Source organism: Pleurodeles waltl, chromosome 5 (assembly GCF_031143425.1).
Source record: "Pleurodeles waltl isolate 20211129_DDA chromosome 5, aPleWal1.hap1.20221129, whole genome shotgun sequence".
Classification (NCBI taxonomy): domain Eukaryota; kingdom Metazoa; phylum Chordata; class Amphibia; order Caudata; family Salamandridae; genus Pleurodeles; species Pleurodeles waltl.
The window spans coordinates 1,001,994,568-1,002,010,554 of record NC_090444.1 but is presented as its reverse complement, the minus strand read 5'-3'; the positions used below and the strand labels follow the sequence as shown (position 1 = coordinate 1,002,010,554).

The window sequence follows — 15,987 nt, the reverse complement described above, 5'->3', positions numbered from 1 at the left end:
GTGAAGACATGATGGATGTAATTTAAGTGCCTTCACCTGCCTCCTCTCCCATGGCCCTTGATGGGGTGAGACTTCATCCACAGCTTACCCTGATATTCCTGCTGGAAGAAGGGGTTTTGGTGCTCAAAAGCGCTAGACATTTCCCATGGCGTTGTATGAACTGGGAAGTAATTAAAGAGCCTGCACCTGCCTGCTCTCCTCATGGCCTTTTCTGGGGTGGGACTTCATCTGCAGCTTACCCTGCTGTTCCTGCTGGAAGGAGGGGCCTTTAGCGCTCCAAAGTGCTGGACATTTCCCAAGTCGCGGGATGCTCTGGAAAGTAATTAAAGCACCTGCACCTGCTTTCTCTCCTCGTTAGCCCTTGCTGGGGGGTGTGGGGGACGGCTTGGTTCCCCAGTTTGCCCTGCTGTTCCATCTAGGAAGGAGGGGCTTTTAGTACTCAAAAGCACTGGACAGTTCCTTCTGCGTAAGATGCGCTGGAAAGTAATTAAAGCACCTGCACCTGCCTGCGCTACTTGTGGACCTTGCTGGGGTGGGACTTCGTTCCCCCACCTTGTCCTGCTGTTCCTGCTGGAAGGAGAGGCCTTAGTGCTCAAAAGTGCTGGACATTTCCTGTGGCATGGGACGCACTGGCAACTAATTGAAGTGCCTGCACCTCCCTGCTCTCCTCGTGGCCCTCGCTAGGGTGGGACTTCGTCCCCCAGCTTGCCCTCCTGTTCCTGCTGGAAGGAGGGGCCTTTTGCATTAAAAAGAGCTGGACATTCCCCATGGCATGGGATGCGCTGGAAAGTAATCAAAGCTTGTGTACCTGCTTCAGTCCTCGTGGCCCTTATTGTGTTGGGACTTCGTCACCCTGCTTGCCCTGCTGTTTCTACTGGAAGAAGGGGCCTTTAGCGCTCAAAAGCGCTGGCCATTTTCCACAGCTCTGGATGCATGCAGGATGCACCTGGGCGCATGCCCTGGTGAAAACTGGGCAAAGAGCTGGCCTGTCTGCTCCCATCCATGGCCTATGACATGGGTGAGCATTTTCAAGTATACAGGAGTGATATTTTCTACATACCTCTTTTAGAATAGGCAAACGCAAAGTGGCTGGATGTGATGTGCTTCCTCACAAACCCACAAGCATTGATACAACGCTAGAACGTGCAATAGAGGTTGTAACAAATTAAATAGCCCTTACAGAACGTAGACTACCTTCAGGGCATGGGAGCAGCCTGGGAGGCCTAGAAAATGGCATTGGCATAGATGAAATCTGCATCTCAATGTCGGAGGTAGGTGACAGAGCTGCAGGGGGGTTGATGACCCCTCTCAGTCTAACCAGCATGTGCAAAGGCATAACTGATCTAACAATGCTGCTTGTTTGCCCGGTCGACTTAGGCATGGAAGTCTTAAAATTCCCTCTGAACCTGCAACCAAACAGAAAAAGATAAGCACTTGTGCCCCACGGGTGAGATCCTAGCACAGCCAAATTGCAACTGGAAAGGGGATAAGTTCAACTCTTCCAGGTAATATTGACATTGAGGAGATCTTCATTAGATTGTCAGCATTCCTTGAAGAGCAGTTAAGTCCATAGGAGCACATTTCCGCAATTGAAATACACTTAGTCACTATGTTTAAGTCCCATATCACATCCAATGTGGGATCAAACCACATTGCGGACACAGTCAAATCTTTTTTGTGTAATAGGCTCCAGGGGTGTGCGACCGTAAACCCTGCTCACGACCAAGTGACCATTTGATCAGAGGGTATGCTCCTGCTCACTACACAACCTGGTTTGATAAATGATGCACTGGGTGTTCCCATCATCTGTCAAAGTGCAGGGGCTCCTGGGGACAACTCTATACACTATCATCAGGGAGCCTGAAGAGTATGTACCTTAGAGAAGACAGGAGTATGGTCAATAACCCCAGCTCATTGATTTTAAAATTACCCCCCTGAGGCCTGCCACTATGTCTGGTAATGGCGCTTGTGCCACCCCTGAAACACAACCAATTGGAGACTTGGGAAGAAGAGCACAACAAAGTTGTCCACTGGCTGGGCACGTACAGAAATTTTAACGCCAGAGATACCCATGAGATTTTATTGATACAGAGAGTAGGCTGAATTGGTCCCTCATGTAAAAATATATCTGGGGACTGCCTCGTTATCAATTTCAGGCATCCATATAGAGTGGGTAAGCTATTTGGCACCAGGATACTCGCGGGGACTAATATTGTTACGCTGCCTTTAGGCTATTTCTTCAAGATGCCTCAACAAGTATTACGCTATTCAACACCTGACGGTGGCCACTGTTATTTTGGGGCCTTGCATGAAACCATCAATATGCATTCTTAAGCAGATTGTGAGGAATTCTATTGACAGGCAATGTCCAGGTTCTCTGTGAGGCATGCACGGTCTGCATTTTAAAAAAACTTGCAACTTCAAGGCCACTGAATCTGGGATATGCTGTGACAACTTTGGCTATATCCCCAGTGGATCCAGATTGTGTAGGCACACCTCCACAATTAGTATGCTTGAATACTGCAGTGACAATAGAGTATTTGTTAATGCTGGAGTGCTCTGATACAGCCTCTGCTCTCCCGACGTTGATCACAAAAAAAACAGTAATAGAGATATTAAGCTTGAATATTGCTGGTCTTTGCTCCAAGATACCACACCCTGAAGGGCAATTGTTTGCAAAGTCATATGATATTTTATTAATGTAGAAAATCTGGGACATTAATCCCATAAGATTTGAAGGTTGCAAATGTTTTAGTTTACCGGTGGTCCCGTCCCGCTCAGGCAGAGCCCCAGGAGGCTTAACCATTGGAATTAAATTATTACTCGCTGGCCGTGCTGAAAATCCCAGGGGACTCTATACCTCAGTAATTTTCATGATAACGATTTTCTCAATGTGCCTAATCAAAGATTCCCTGGTTTATTTGAGTACATACCAATTGTTGTGGAGAGCAAAACCAACCAGAGACGACAAATGTATCTTTGTTTGGCAGGCAAAGAGCGTGAGGTATTACTTGCCTCTTTCTATTTGCACAATGTGTTAGAGGGGGTCAGGCCAGGCATGCTGAGGCTACCTACCTTTAGAGGAAGGCATTGTTCCTCTGTAATAGATTATATTTTCAGCTTCCAAAATCTGACAAGCAGCGTGCAAGATGGCACTATTATTAGCTCCAATTTTGGTGATCATACCCACATCGAGATAGCCTTGTAAGTGACCTTTAGAGCCATCAAGGAACTTGAACCCACTCTCAGTATTCTATCCTCAACCATGGAAAACCTTAGGCTCTAGTAGATATTGCTTGACCCCTTGAAGGTCTTGGGAAAGTGGTAGCAGAGAACATAGAGGTAGTTATGGGGTACTTAACGGAGTATCATGAAAAAAGGCTAGTTGTAAAATCTTTTGTGACTTTTTACTTTGGGATGAGATGGTCCCTCTCTAAACACTCCAAGCCAGCACACTCAGCCGCACAGTGGTTTGACCATGCACGCACTGTGGCCTACTGTCACTTGCACAATGCTTTAAATTTGTACCCTCATGATCATGCAGTGGTGGCCATTGTGTGGAAGCAGTATAAACTGGTTATGAAGACAGAGAGGAGAAGGGAGGTAGTTATCAATCACCAGTGGGCCACTTTAAAAGATACTGCCCAAACTAAAGATAGCAAAGCCTTTTGGATAGTTGTATCATAAATGAGATTCCTTGATCAGGTGTGTACATCGATTAGTTGCCACATAAAAGGTGAGGAATGGGCAGCCCGTTTCTCAAGAATCTATGCTGTCAAGGAGCCTAAACACAGGCAGTTAGCTCTTAGGGACCAACCAGCTTTTCTATCTGTCTCCTTGTAGGAAGTTATGGCTGCTATCAACAATTATTTAATTAAGTGTAATGTGAATTTCTGGGCCCCACATATTGACTAACCTTTAAAACAGTTTGAGCCATTCTTCGATACCCACTACCTGGGTCACTTCAATTATTGTCCCGATCTTTAAAAAAGAGAACTGTTCTGGACCCAAATGTTATCGCCCCATATCACTGATTGATATCCCAGTCAAAATCCTTGGTAGGGTGTTATATAACAGGATACTGGAGTGGGCTAATAACATCAATATTTTAAATCCTTGCCAGTTTCGGTTCACAAGCAGCATCAGAACGGTAGAGCAATGCTTAACCTACACTTAATTATTGGGAATCATATAGTGGCCAAACAGTCCTCATTGCACCTCGTGTTATAGACTTGTCAATGGCCTTTGACTGCCTTAACCGATCAAGGCTATGGCAACTCCTCATCCCTATGGGAACGCATGTGGCACTCGTGCATTCACTTGTATCTCTGCACACAGGTACCAAAGGCAGGGTCAGGTTTGTTAAAAATGGTGAAGTGTCTGATGAATTAGGCATTGTACAGGGACGTTGTCAAGGGTGTGTGCTCGCCCTATTGCTATTGATTTTATATATTAACAACCTTAGTTCTAAGCTCATTATGTGCACACTGATGTGCCCATGATACATTATGCGCCCCTTCCTGCATTACTTTATTTAGATGATGCCGTGCTAATCCCCCGCACACCCAAAGCTCTCCACTTATTAGTTCAGTCTTTTTTGTAATTTAGGGCAGATCTAGATTTGTTGACCATTTTTGCAAAATCATTCATGATGACTTGAGTCCTAAGCGCACATGTTCAGCACCCATTAGAGTTGGTTCAAACACCTTATTTAGCACAAGCACTTTTTCTTATTTAGGGGTGACCTTTAATTCGACTGGCTCATGGGCTCCGCACATTTCACACAGTAGGGCTAAGCTATCTAGGGCAGTTGGCTCTCTTCTTATTTACCATTCCGGCCTGCTGGCAGAACACTCATATCCCTGTTACAGATATACTCTGCCCAGTGTGTGCCAATTGCAACTTATGGGGCATACATTTAGGGACCACACTCCAAAGGGAAGAAAATAGCTTCTTTAGGAAATTTATAATTGTCCCCACATCAACCCCCCCAGTTATCTGCCACAAAGAGTTTGGCTCTAGTTATTTGAGTCACCGTATTCGTATCTGCCCTCTTCTTCTGGAGCTATCCATCTGGACAGCGAAATAATCCTTACTTACTAGGAACATAATTTCCTATTGCCTAACTTACAACAAAGGACTTTCCTTCCCCTGGTTGGCATATGCATAAAATCTCTGGATAGGATTGGCCTAACAGTCATCTTTTCTGATCCAGCATCAGGTGCTGTCCCAGGTAGGAAGCAGATACACGCTTTGTTGTTAGAAAACCTACAATCAGAGAGGTTAAGCTTGGAAGAAATCAACTGTGAAATGTTATCTGGATCTTAATCCTGGGATTGTTCGCACAAGTTATTTGTGGACCACCAAAGGACAAAGGAGGGTGGGAACATTCTCTATTATTTTGCTTTAGAGCTGGCGCATTGAAATATTCCCTATGTTTTCCATTTGGGTACCAGTACAAGCTTGATTTCAGTTTATGCTTATGTAATAACACATCCAAACAATCGATGTTACACTTTCTTTTTTTGTGATTATTATAAATGTTTTATTAAAAAGTTTTTAATCCATTTATGAAGTTAAGAAACCCTCCACACGGCATTCAGGCCTATGGTCATTTACAAGAACTGTCTGATAACAAGACTTATCTTTGTGTAAGCCTGTTTCTTCGTGCTGCAGTACAACCCAGTAGCACAATGCACTTTGATTAATCATGATCATTGAACTTTTGAATATCTGTTTTAATTGGTTGATTTAATGCATTTTATTAGTGTATTTCACTCATGATGTTATGGCTGGTTATCAGCCGAGTAACGTTAAAAAAAAAGTTACTTCAGCTAACTATAACTGGTGAATTTCAATGTTTGTTGTTTAGTTTAAAATTTAATGTTACTACTGCCATTGTCACCTAACTATAACTTCACTTTTTTCAGTTTTTTTAAATACCTACCAATAGCTGTCAGTTTAACCTTTGTATTTTTAGGGAATTTCTAACAATGTTTCTTTAGCAGTCACTATCAAAATATAAAAAAAACAGGTCTTTTGTTTTTTTTAAGGGCTCATTTCAATGTCTATCAAAACAGTTGTAAGTGAAACATTTGTAATCAAAATAATACTAAATTAGCAAGACATTCCTTGACACTTTTCAAGTCACAGCATACAGCCATAAGACCAGTCACAAGAGATCTTGCTTTCCCAAGTTGACGAGCAAAAGCTCTAACTTAGGAATGCTTGGAAAAAATGAACACCTTTACCTTTATCTATATAGATCCCAGGAAATAAGAGGAACTTAAGTAGTTTTTTGGGCTGCAGCCCCCATAACACTTAAAAAAATGCTGGTGGAGCCTCTGGCTAAATAATGGTACCGTCCTAAAGGAAAATATATTTATATGATCCCCCAAGGGTGCATTATGAGGTGCTTCTTTGCAGAGCAATGAACAATGTCTGGCTCTGGCTGCTTATGTATTATTCTATATCCACTATATATATATATATATATATATATATATATATATATATATATATATATATATATATTACATTATGACTGTGCATGTCCCAGTCCCCTCTAGGAGACCCTCCGTTTTTTAAGTTTTTTTATATTGTTCATATTTTATATTTTTGATAGTTTTAGGGGGGGCACGGGAAAACCCCAGGGCCCCTGCAGCCCCTTCCAGCTATCCTGGCCAAAGTCACCACTTAGATTCTTCATGGATGCTTCAGTGCCATCAGGGGAAACTACATGTTTTTAATTCACTGGGAGTCATGGGGGCAGCCCCGTGGCCCCTCCTGGCTCCTACGGCAGGAGCCAGACCTTTGATTATTAGTAAATGCTTGGTACCCACCTGTGGCTCCCAAATATCTCCTATATGTTGGAGCCGCTGGGTGCCCCAGGGCCCTCAAGGCCCCTGCTCGCTCCATTGGCAGGAGCTGGCCACTTTGATTATTGTTGGGTGCTCTGGTGCCCACCCAGGGCACCCACAATATCTCCATCATTATGTGCCACAGGGGGAAGCTCAAGGGCCCCCATGAACCCTACTGGCTCCCCAGCCAGCATTCATTGTTCTGCAGGCCGGTGCCGACTCAGTAACATTGATCCTGCTCATACTGGAGCAGCATTTTTCACTGTTCCCATCTGAGTGGTAGCATAGGTATTTTCCCTGCCAACGAGAGTGCAGACAGAGTATGCCTGCACTCTCCTGGACAGGGAACACCAGTGTCCATTGGTATGGGGTCCTCAGGGCACGTGAGCTGCATAGGGTCCCACATGATGGTGGGCCATGATGTGGGGCAGGGTGCCACATGCCCTCCTCCCCAAATTTTAAGTCTTGGCACCAGGGGATCAGGTCCTAAGTGCCTCAATGAGGCTAGCAGATGGAGACTGATCACCCCACTACCCTAATCATCACCATCTGCCCCTGGTGTAGGGGTTACTGGGGCTTGAAAAAGGCGTGGGAAGATTGGCCAGGCGCCTCCCCTTTTAATGGAATGTGGCCCAGGGAGATGGGGTCCACAGGACCTGTGCATATCTCAGGGAGGAGAGCTGCACTCCCTTCTCCTGACCAAAATATATATCTGCTGACCTTCCCCCCTCCAGGCCCTGGCACACACCAGGGCTAATTTTGACAATGGATGGGAGCTTGCATTTTTAATTTCTCATCACAATGGGCCCCGGATTCTCTGCAGAGTTGTGGCACTGAGATAAAAAAACTTTCAGCTCTTGGCCCTAGGTGCGGGGTTCCTATAGGACCCCCACCAGCATAGGGGTAAAGAGTATCCCTGCCCTACCATCCTGTATGTTTTCTTTTTCTTTTTTATTGAGGGCTGGGTACTGAAGCCCCTAGTCCTAAACTGGTTGTTATCACATCTTCTTTGGTGTGGTGCCAGCCAATCAGATCAAAATCTGTTGGCTCACAGGTTATCCACACAGTAAAAATATAAAAACATATTCAGCCTTAAGTTCTCCCAAAATACTGGATGGATTTACATCAAATCACACTTTCTAGGCAAAGATCTAACTTTCTGCCAAATTTGGTGTAATTCAGTTCAGCGGTTTGGAGGTAGCTATGTCTAATTTCTCTACAGAAAAACAAATACGGGAAACACATTTTGAGACCAATCTCCCCGAAAGTTTGCCAGAAAGAGCTGAGGTGCATGAAACATTTTTTTTTAAGCCATGCAAAGATTTGTCACCTGGCGGCAAAGCTATAAAAGCAAAGATTCTATTTCCTATGGAATCTTAGTGCCATACTGGTACCAAATTACATAATAGAATACACAAATAATCAACTGTTCTTGTAGGAAAACTGAGATTTTACATACATACACACCTCAAACAGAAATTATCTGTCATAATAAATTATACATGGAATCCTTCAGGGCATACTTTTCAAACTAAAGATGGTGAAAATAAAACATGTAGTTAATACCTTTATAGTGACAGAGCACCATATGTGTCTTGAACAGGACACTTGCGTCTCTCATTCCATAACATCACAATAGATTATAATCCAGACCACCTAAATTAGACAATTCACTAAAGTAACACAGATTAATTTTTTGATTATGATCTGTTAGTAGAAGACCGGTTTACAGAAATGACTTGACAGAGTTCCTCTTTCAAATTTGAATAAAGGACTCAAGTCACTCAACAAATATTATGGTGAGAAATGTTCCAACATTAAGACAAGAATAAGGGGCCTTAACACGACCAATGATTCTGGCAAACTCAAACGCAAAACGTATGGGAATGAAAATTGAAGCTCATGAAAGAAGACAGAATTTGCATACTATGCCAACTCCATCAATGGGATAATATTCTTATAAGGTATTTATCGGATAATATTCTTATAAAGTATTTAGCATCATGCCAATGCCCAAGACAGATGGTTTGAAAAACACACATGCAACCTATCAACACACGGTTCTTCTTATATCCTAAATAATTCAAGCTTCAGGCAATGGAATACAAAATCCTGTCCCATGCATTGACAATCTGTTACAGAAAATTCTAAAGGCTAAAACGTAGAGTGGAATCATTTGGAAATGGAGTTCACAGCAGCCTGGGTATAATCACCTTTGTTAACTCTTCAAATACTTTATGATCCTATCCAGGCACCCATTGTGTATCCATTCAAATGTAACCTTAACCTTCACTTTTATTTTATGTTTAAGCATGGCACTCTAAAGAGGTCATAAGGGGTCACATTGACATGGTAAAAATATGGAAATAATATGCTGTTGCTTCTCAGACCTGTTAATTACAGGCATCCTCTACCAATCTAGCAATTACCATGTGACCTTGTGAAATGTGTCATCACCACAAAAAATTATTGAGGAGTTTTTTACTGATTGAAGTCATGGATGAAGTAGTGCTTCGTGTTTCTGCATGTATATCACTTGTAGTTGCTTGTCATTTCTTAATTTCTTTTCACTAAAATATTCAAAAAGTTGAGCATGTTGCACAGTGTCTTAGCAAACACGCATCCATACGGAGTAGCACAATTTAGACTTTATCCTTTACATGTCATCATTGAGCAAAATACACATTTCCATTTGATATTATATTTACTGTGTGCCTTGATAAAATTAACATGTGTGAGTACGTAAATGATTTAATGGAATGTAACTATGGAACTGGATTACAAGGCAGGAAACCATGAAAACCCTAGCAGTCATGCTCCCAGTGACATGAATCCCCCATTCCTGTCACTGGCACACACATGCACACGTCTCCACACCCCCATGCAGTCCCCTACTCATCTGCACTGATGCATGCACCCCGTCCAAATTCACATTCATGCACACCTTCCCGTTATCCACCCCCACGCACACACCCCCACCCTCTTCATCCACTGAGCTACACACTTCCCCTTCATCCACATCCCCAATTCAATCCACACTCATGCACACAGACACACACCCTCCAAGCACACATGCATACACACACACACTCATGCACACCCATTCAGGCACACATACACACCACACATGCATCCAACACCCCCACCCCACCCCCTTCGGATGATCAACGTATCTTTTCCTGTCAGATGGTCATCTGGGACGGGATGGGTCCTGCCGTCTTGCACCACCAGCACAACACTGCCATAAAGGACTGCAATGGCAGTCTGTTGACTGCAGCGGCTTCGGCGGTCTGCTTAAAAGACCGCTGAAGTCGTAATGAGTCCATAAATGTTTAGTCAAACTCAAGTTAAATTTAACTGAGTAAAGGCCTCAATTTTAAATTGTATTTTGCTTGGATAGAGTGTTCTTTCTGTGCAGGTGCATTTCATGGCTTCATTAACTAGATAAAGAGAGTATTGTTCTATGTATAAGTTTGCCGATAGTAAGGTCTGTGAAGAGAAATCTTGGCAAGAGATGTGAAGATCTAATGAGCAGCTGAAGTCTCATATTCATCGTGTATCAGGAACGGGGGATGTTCCAGGTGTTAAAGGTTCTGTTTGTTTTGAATAATGCTCATATTGTTAGGAGTTAAGGCACATTCCTTTAGACTTTGAGAGGTACAGAAGTCTCTCCTTTGTTTTTATTCTTCCAAGTGTGAAGCTTCATGCTAGACATCTATTCCTTTTTCTGGAAGACTTCTACTGAAGCATTCCTCATTCCTGAATTTGAACTTTGACTAGATGATTTTAGAATTATTTCATGTTTAAGAAAGAGAGCAGGGGTTTCTTTATGAAACTCCTATTTCTAATTCTCAGTTTCTGTATAGCTGGGGTTGTTATTGCCTTGTTTCTTAATTTGTTTTGCCAGCTGCAATTCTGTACCTTTTTAACATTTTCATGACTTGCATATATATTGGATTGATTATTGAATGGAAATAAATTACTTAACTTCAATTAGCGATTCTTGATCCTTATTGTGTGGCCAAATAGAGTTCAAGGAACTCTAAAATGTTTGATATTGTTGAATCCCTTGATGTCTCTGTCAACTTAAAAAAGATCCTTCAGATGAGAGATTGTAAATCACGCTCCTGCACGCTCTCACATACATGCACCAATGCAAACATGCCTTTTGACACACAAGTGGGCATGTATCATGATGTCTGCAAACTCATCTGTGGGCTTGCTTTAAGAGGAAACCTATTGTGAAATTGCTAGCCATGACAGTGCATGCATCATGATGCATGTGTTTTCCTGCAACCAATATGAATGCTCTGACAAAGCCCAATAGCTGAGCTTTTAGCTCTGAGGCTTATTGGTTTTGCAAATGTTTGTTTATTTTTATTGTCTTTTATTGCTGGCATTAGAGAATATGTTAGATTACATTTGGTCTGTACATTTCTCTTGATTTCAATTTGGTCTATATTATTTTTAAGGTTTTTTGTATACAACTAAATCTTTACTTACTTATACTGCTGTTGTTTTTTATCTAGGTCATATTGTTAAAAAGATTTATTATTGGGTTGAGTAAGAGATTGAAAGAAAGTGGAGAAGAACAGAAAGGGTGAACCACAAAATAATGAAACAAATTGAGAATGGCAGAGGATAGTAATAGGAGCAAAGTCAAGGGGAATGACCCATCTGACCCATAGTTGGATAGTAAAACACAGCTACAATTGGGATGCAGTATGGGGTTTTCTCTCTCCTGAGGTACAATGCAGATGACCCTGATTGATTATTGATAACTAATGGTTGTTTTGGGACTGGGGTGTGAAATTAATTGGCAACTGAACCAGGCTTTATTTGCAATTCCTTTATAGATTATAATGATACGACGTTTGGTTAGGTGTTACTTGATGCAGTTCTATTTGTAGCTTCTGTCTGTCATTAGTCAAGACCTTTTGATTTTAATAAAACTATATTTATTTCACATATTTCTTACACTCACTATGTCATACGGTATGGGTCAATAGGCCATTCAAGTTCAGGCATTGGCTAACACCATTGTAAGAGACGGCATTCTACTCTCTTGCAAAGAGCACATCCACACAAAGTAGTTCCTACACACACAAAGTAGTTCCTATCAGTACAGGGGACTATAATGGAAAAGTGTGCTTTAATAAAAATACTCTTCTTTATTTCATTATATTGCTGAGGGCACTACAGATCCTCAAAAATAGACATTTTATAAAAAACACAGAATAAACCATAACAAAACAAAACAAGCACAGGCAATGACAAAAGGCTGGCAGCCAACACCAGACCTATTTGTTTTGCCAATCCTTGATTATACAATATAGTGACACAGAGAAAAGACCACAACTGGAAACTTGCATCTTCTGAGTTGGTTATGGTGGCAAAGAGGACTAAAGCCTCCACTCCACAAACATGTGCTTGATTTCATGGTCACGGTTTCAACTCCTGGTGATTCTACTTGGTCTTTTATCCTCCAGGGGTTGATAAAATGAGGTTTAGTAAGTTAGTTAAAAATAAACATCTGTTATTCAGACTCACTCAGAAGTTGGGAGGGTTAGATACATTAGTCCTGCTGCAATCCAAGCAACAGTAGGAAAACTGTTCAACTATGGAGGTGTGTATTTTAATATTCCTAGTCCAAAATGAGCAAAAGCAGGACAATTGTTGGATATTGGAGCGGTTACAATTACTATTCCAACTCTAATCTGACAAACAATGATGGGCTTTAGAGGGGTTAGATTTACTATCCCTACTCCTACAAAAGCAAAGGCAGGGAAAGAGTTGAACTTTTGACAAGGCTACATTTACTATACCCACACAAATCTAACCATCAGTAGGGAAGGTGTTGGAATTTGAAGGGGGTTATATTTACTATTTCTAAGTACTCCATCCACACAAATCCTCTATAAATCCAATAACCCACTAGTAAATAAGAATGTACTAATTAAATCTAAAAATGTATTGCACATTAAACATTACACAACATACTAACATAATTAAAATAGCGATCAATTAAAAAGTTAAATGTATAATTACCAATTAATTGTTTAATTAGCATATAAAGTAATTACAAATAAAAAATACTTCATATTTTAAATAACTTCCGACCCTCATTCCCTACAAATTCAACAATCTGCTACAAATTTAAAAATTACTAATTGAATGTATTTAAAATTTAAATTACACAGTAGAAAATACAAATTGTACTCAAAAATAAAAAAAATATTATTTACATAATACTAATACCTAAAAATCATATAATACCTCATATACATTAAACTAACTAATAACAATATTTTATAGAACTATATAATGTACAAATGTATTTAAAAAACAATATTATATACCTAAAAAAATATTCTTACATTCCAACGAGACACATTATGTCCCAAAATATTTTTGAGTTACAGATATATGACACAATAGCCTTGCATCAAAATATTTTACCACAATATTTTGGTAATCCACTTGGACAACAGCTGCAAGTACCTATCACCAAGGGTGGTATGATCCCCAATGCAAGCAGAGAGGTTTAATAAGTGTTTCAAGGATAGTTTTCATTTAGCCCTGGTGAGTAAAATGGCTCCATCTTTGATTATTAGGAAACATTTGCAGGGTTACAGGATTACACCGTACTCTGTTGTGGGCTTTTCTCCTTTCCTAATGTTCATAGGGAGAGATGCTACATCTGTTATTTGTCTGTGGTGGCTTAAAAACAAATGTCCATTTTCCAATACAAGGGGTGCTACTGATCACACACACAGTGCTCGCATCAAAGTAAAGAAACATCAACTTAAATCTAAAAACTGTTATGATTGGAGATTTGGTAAAAATTCCCAACCCTGTTGAAATTGATAAAAGCAAATTCCTAAGTCCCATAAGAGTGGTCAAGATAAACAAAGGAAGTGTTATCACACAGAATGGCAAATGTTGGAACCTTAGGTCTGTGTCCAAATGTTTGAATTCAGGGACCTCATGTTTTTGTAGCAGTTATTCAGACAATGTTAATGAAAAGGTGGATGATGATGATCACATGTTCCATTTGAGTAATCCTACGCACCGTGATAAAGACAATCATTCCATTCATGAGGGAGGTGACAGCACTTTGAATTCAATGGAAGGGGGCCTTATCATTGAGCGCTCTGATTCCCTGGCTGATAGGGTCAGAGTCTTATCTTGTGCAATAGCAACCTCTTGGAAACGAATGCAAGGATTTTGAATTAATGTTTCATGAAGAAGGGCGATGTGTCATGTTTTAAATCTAATAAATATATGGTACATGCATGCTATATTTATATTTATCGTCTGTATGCCCCTATTCTTCTCATCCTCTCTTTCTGCCCCTTTTCATCTATCCTCTTCGTTGGCATATCCTAGAATGTTTAAAATGTTCAGTGGTAACCATTATGTGTAATGGCTATTGGAGACTGGCCTCGAATGAGAGATAAAGCAATAAACAAGCATTCCTCAAAATACTTCCTTTTTGTGTCTTATCTAAATGCGACCCTTGGCTCTCGAAGTCGTTAGCTTGTAAGAGGTCCCAAGACACTTGTTTTCTGCTGTATATTATACAGCCGTCCCACCTCCAATCCATGCATCGATGACCCTAACTCTTACTGCTTCTCAGCAGTCATCATGTTGCAGGCCTACTGGAACGAGTCAGGCCTCAAGTGTGTCCCAGCGTTTCCCTCAGGGACCTGCCTCAAATGCACATCCCACCATCATAATCAGGCAAGTCTTTTTTGCGGGTCAATACCACATGGAACCAGACTCAATCTCAGCCACTCTCTCCAATTGCAGTGTCCTTAGGTGTCCACTGGTCAATCAGCTCCTACAGCCAGACGGCGCCTGCCATTTTGATTGGCATCTGCCTCATATCACTCAATTCTCCCTGAAGGCTCACCAAGTCTCTGATACAGCATTCCACTCGATGATCAGCACCTGGTATTTAATCTTTCCTGTGGTCTCTGGAGGCCCATGATAGCAGGTGTCAGTTTATTTGCCCTTCACTGGTTGGAGGAGAGCAGGGTACGTCTTACTCACCTGCCTTCTTAGCCAAGCCTCCCGTATTTGACTTTTTAAAGGTACAGTGTTTGATTGAGACATTGCCCTGACTCTAACAGATGCTGAACTATTAAGAATGCAATTTTGATACAGCCATACCTTATACATATTTGGGTTTGAAATGGACCTAGATAAACGGAACCAGTCATCTAAGGATATTTTATATTTATTGTATTTCACATTGAATCAGAATCTCAGACCATGCTAAGTCTATACTGGCTGACTCTCAAACATAGTAATTACTCCAAATATATGGTTGTGTGCATTATTTCATGCACAGTTGTATTTAGATATGTGATATTATTTAAACATTTTTTCAAGTAAAAGCACTGGCCTGGAAATGATTTATTAACTGTTGTAATTTGCCGTTTGAGCTTTCATCTTCTACTGCAGACAACCTCCATGACTAAGCCGTGGGCCATTCTACCTTGCTGCCACGATGGTCAAGTACAAAAGTCTACTCAGTTTTCTGTTTTCAGTCCAACAGTAAGATACTCCATGGACACCAGTGGTTGAGACTCTCGTTGTCACAGTTTGGGCCCAGACCCCTGAAAAAGTTCCCCTTCAGTATACTGGTTAATAGTAACATCTATTCTTCAGAGCTCCCCTGCACCACGTCCCCAGGGAAAGAGGCGAGCCTTTGATCAGGGAAGAAATTCAGTTATGCTTGGTGCATTCCTCAAGTCTCACAACGTCCTGTGAAGAGGCGTAATTCATTATGGCCAGTGGTAGCCCGGGAGGGTTATAGAAATATGAGCCCAGTAAAACAAGCAGCTGTAGACTCAGATATGAAACCACGAAAACACATGAGGGGTATGACACGGTGATTCTCTCAGAGAAATGCTAGAACAGCTGTGCCAGATGCGTAAGGAAATCCGCAATAGGGAATCCGCCAAGCCAGTGGGATAACATAGAACAGTATCAGTGTCAGCAAAACAACACCGGAGAACCAGTCTATGTCGCAATAAATACTAGAAGAAAGGAGGCGAGAGACGCATACATTCCTGGCCCCACAGCTATATTTTCTGGATAGTTTTCAAATATGCAGAGA

At 41.3% G+C, this 15,987-nt stretch overlaps 1 protein-coding gene across 2 annotated transcripts in view; it reads left to right on the top strand.

Moving 5' to 3' along the window:
- The window catches only part of MOXD1 (monooxygenase DBH like 1), a 759,590-nt gene that overhangs the window by 253,128 nt on the left and 490,475 nt on the right, over window positions 1-15,987 (top strand). The window lies entirely within an intron of this gene.